Source organism: Parus major, chromosome 14, assembly GCF_001522545.3.
Source record: "Parus major isolate Abel chromosome 14, Parus_major1.1, whole genome shotgun sequence".
NCBI classification, from domain to species: domain Eukaryota; kingdom Metazoa; phylum Chordata; class Aves; order Passeriformes; family Paridae; genus Parus; species Parus major.
The window spans coordinates 15,440,016-15,444,305 of NC_031783.1; positions in this window are offsets into that span (position 1 = coordinate 15,440,016).

Below are 4,290 nucleotides of genomic sequence, written 5' to 3' on the forward strand. Positions count from 1 at the left end.
GGCAGAGAAATGCAGAGAAGGGCAGAGAAATGCAGAGAAGGGCAGAGAAGGGCAGAGAAGGGCAGAGAAATGCAGAGAAGGGCAGAGAAGGGCAGAGAAGGGCAGAGAAGGGCAGAGAAGGGCAGTCAGTGCCCGTCGGTGGCCGGCTGGTGGCCCTGGCTGACTCCTGGGTTCACAGAGGCTGAGCCCCAGGTGAGCATGCCCCAGTCCCTGTCACCCCGCTCCCGTCACAGCCCAGTCTGGCTGGTTTGCAGACCAGGGTGTGTTTTCTGAGCCAGCACTGGTTCTGCTGGATGCAGCCATTCCTCCAGGCCCCAGGGAAATGGGTGGGATTTTATCAATCATGAGGAATTCTACAGAGGAAATTCTAGGCTGTAGATCTTTTATAAACATGAAACTCTACCTTTGGAAATTATTTTCTTCTTTTACTGATTCCTTGAGAACCAAAGGCTGCCAGCAGCGAAGGCGCTGTCCCAGTGCTGGGGGCAGGGTGAGGGTCCCCTCCCCGGCACCCGGCCACGGGCACTGTCCTGTGCCAGCCTGAGAGCTGAGCCCGTGCCCTTGGGTCCTGCCCTGGGCTGGAGGAACCCAAACCAAACCCAGAAAAACTGCAAATTGTGCCAGATGGAGGAGGGGGTTACGAGGGGCTCTGCACCAGGTGAGGCCCAGGGCTCGGGGGGCTGCTGAGGGCTCCCCCGAGCCCGGCACATCCCGAAGACATCGCGCCATCCTCTGCAGACCACAGCTGATGTCAGAGCATGTGCGTTACCGTGACCTTCAAACCCCTTGCTGCAGAATTAGTATTACTTCAGTGGTGAATGTTTTTAATTTCCATATCTTTGGCTCTGAAGGCGCTCCCAGGTCTGTCCAGGATGCTGCTGGAAGGTCTCCGGGGCTCAGGGGCACCCCGGGGCCGTGGGCACGATGCAGGAGCTGCTGCGGGGGGAGTCACATCTTTTCTGTTTGGAACTTCTGTGTCTGTGTTGGGGTGACACTTGTGCATGGAGCCGGCGCTGAGCAGACCGGGTGTCCTTGGAGGGGGCTGCAGGGGAGCGGGGATGTGGCACCAGGCAGCTTTGGAGGCAGCTTTGGGACCGAGACCCACGGCAAATGCCGGCTCCTCTTCTCGGGACTCATACTTTGAGTGTTCCTGACACTGTCCGTTCTGCTGCTTGCCAAACTCTTATTCCAAGACTTATTTCCAGATGGCCTGTTTCTTCTGGAGGAACATACAGTGGGATGTGCCTGGCCCTGCACAGATGCTCAGATCTGTGTGGACTCCTCCAAGGAAGGGCAGAGTGACGGGGCTTGAGTCACCGTTTGCTGTCATTTGATGATTTAATCTTCACTGTTGGATGGGGAAGGCAGAGCTTCGGGAGGATGCTCAGAGCTGAGAGCCTCAGGAGAGCCCTCAGTCCCTGGTGCTCCACAGATGTGTGGAGAAAGCCCAAGAGATCCATTCCTGGAGCTGCTGGGGATGCAGGGCCAGGGCAGCCTCAGGTCCCTGAGGATTCAGTGGGACTGGCAGAGGGGGACCCAGAGCCCCGGGGCAGGGCACAGGAGGAGACAGGACATGCACAGGATGGCACATCCTGACAATCCTGGCTGGATTACATCCCAGGGCTACAGGTAAGTGGTTTCAGGCTCTCAGCTGGTTTCCCCTGGGACAGGGTGGATCAGACAGTTCCCCCTGGGGCTGCTGGTCTGGGGCAGCTGCAGAACCTGCCCTGCTCTTGGTGTGACTCCACTGCTGTGCCTGTGTCCCCTGGCTGGGGCTCGGAGCAGCTCTCTCCTGACAAGACCCATCACCAAAGGAGCTACTGATGGATATAATCCATTTAATAAATAAATGTGAGTTTGTGCAGTGGCCAGCCCATGCAGACAGACAGAAGATGAGCGGGCACAGGGCAGTCGATGTGCTCTGCTGCTTGTGAGTCCCAGAGCTGTAACCCCAGGGAGGAACCCAGGGGATTCCAGCACAACGATCCCAATATTCCCAAAGGCTGGGATTGCACCTGGAGGGTTCAGCCTGCTCACACTGCCAAGTGCTGCTGTGGCTTCTCTGCTGTGGCAGGGGCAGGTGAGGCTGCGTGGTCACACGCCTCTGGCTCCATGCATGGAAGTGTCACCTGAGCTGTTTATTTCTGATCACATTCAAAGTGGCAATTAAAACAAGGAGGGAAAAAAAAAAAAAAAAAAAAAAAGATAAAAAAAAAGAGAAAATGTTTATTGTTGAACAGTTTGTGTTTGTGAATTTGATTTCACCTGCAAGTATTTGATGACTTTTCTACATCCTAGACTACCTGCTGTGTGTTGTCAAACGGTTCTCATGAAGACCTCCTTTTAGATGGGCATATACTCTTGATTCAATTTGCTGCATGTATGAAAAAATAAAATATTTAATTTTAAAGAAATCCTGAGGGCTTGGCTTCCTTTGCCCACAAGACTCCGGGGACGAGCCAGGGGCTGGGCATGGGGGGTCCTGTGGGGCTGGGGTCCCCTGGAGGGGCCCCAGCGGGTCCTGGAGCAGCAGGAAACGCTGGGAGGTTTCAGGGTTTTGGTGGAAAGCTGCAGCTGTGCAGCTGGGGATGGGCAGTGGATGGAGCTGCCCCAGTGGGGGTCACAGAGGAGACTGCAGCGGCACTGCAAGGTGCACATGGGGGGCGAGGGAGGGGGCTCAGCCTCTCGGTTAATTGCTCATTAACGAGGGGAGGCTCTCCCCAGCAGCTCAGGTCTCTGGAAGTGGTGAGGGCTGTGGGAACGAGGCACTGGGCAGGGGGTTGGGGCCCCCTGGGACCCTGCAGGTGCTCCGGGGGCTTTGGGGGTCCTGAGTGCTCTGGCAGGCTCTGCTCCAGCCCCAGAGCTGCCTGGCACATCCCTGCCTTTCTTCATCCAGGAACTCTGATGGTTTAGGAAGTGCCCGTGTGAAACCGGGTGAGTGTGTTGGGAAGGGCTTCTCCTCCTGCCTTTGGGGGTGTTAGCTAAATATCCTCATCTGTCCCAGCTCGTGTGGCTCACAGTCACCAGCAGCACCTCAGCTCTCCTGGGGCTGGGGGAACAGCCCAGCCCAGCCCAGCCAGCCCTGGCACAGCCCAGCAGCTCCTCCAGCCTGGGCAGCCCAGCCGTGCCCCCTCCCCAAACCCCAGCCCCTGCTTCTTCCCTCTGCCCCCAGCCATGCCTGGAAGGCTCCCCCAGCCCAGGACAGGGATTTGGGGTGCCTGGCCGAGCCCCTCCCCACGGCTGTGCCCGTTCCCAGCATGTTGGAAACACTCCTGAGCTTTGCCTCTCCTGCCTTGTGTAAGTGAAACATTTGGTTTTGTGACACTTTCCTTAATTATGGGAGCTAATGACAAAACCATTGTGACAAATGACTCAGCTTTTGATAGTGAAGTTAATTAATTCTGAAGTTAGAGCCTCCATTGGAGTATCTGGAGAAACCCGATTAGGAAGTGTGCTTACCCAGCGTGACACGGGCAGCAGCAGCCCCAGTCCCTGTGCCAGCCAGGTAAAACCCTCCCCACGCTGTGAAGGATGATCTGCCCAGAGCCAGGGGATTAAAGGCCAGACATCCTGGTGCTTGCCTCCTGATCCATCCCTCCATCCATCAAAGCATCCAGGGGAACACAGCCTCATTAATGTTGGACTGAGTGACCAGGAGCAGCTCTGCATTGGGCGCTGACCTTCAAGAGCGTCTCCCTGAAGCCATCTTTCATCTCTTTCATTTGCATTACAATCCTGTTTGCCTCATTATTCCTTATCCACTTCTTCTTCAAAGGATTTAAATCAAATCAATTAAATTGTGGCAGGCTGGAGCAGCAGTGAACCTTTCCTCGTGGCTCAGCGTGGTCCGGCTGGACCTGACTGTGGAATGGGTTTAATCTTCTGCTATTTGTTCTTTTATTGCTTCTGGGCTACCACTGCCCACAGCTGCCTTTGTTCCCTGTCCATCCTTCCTCCCATCCCGTGCAGAACGCTCCATGTACAGTCTCTGGGTGACCTTGGGGAAGGGATTCTCCTGGCTCCCCTCACACAGCCCAGCATCAGGAGGAGGGGGAGCTGCTGGCCATGGGACAGCTCTGGGAGCCCTGGGCCACTGCCACAGTGCTCGCTGTCCTGTGCCATCCCTCCCCATCTCCCCTGCTCGTTTTGTCTGCCCAGGGAATGGAAGGCTCGTGGAATCATTCATGTTGGAAACGCTCTCCAAGACCATCGTGTTCAACTGTTCCTCCAGCGCTGCCAAGGCCACCACTGACCCGTGTCCCTACGTGTCACATCTACACAGCTTTTAAA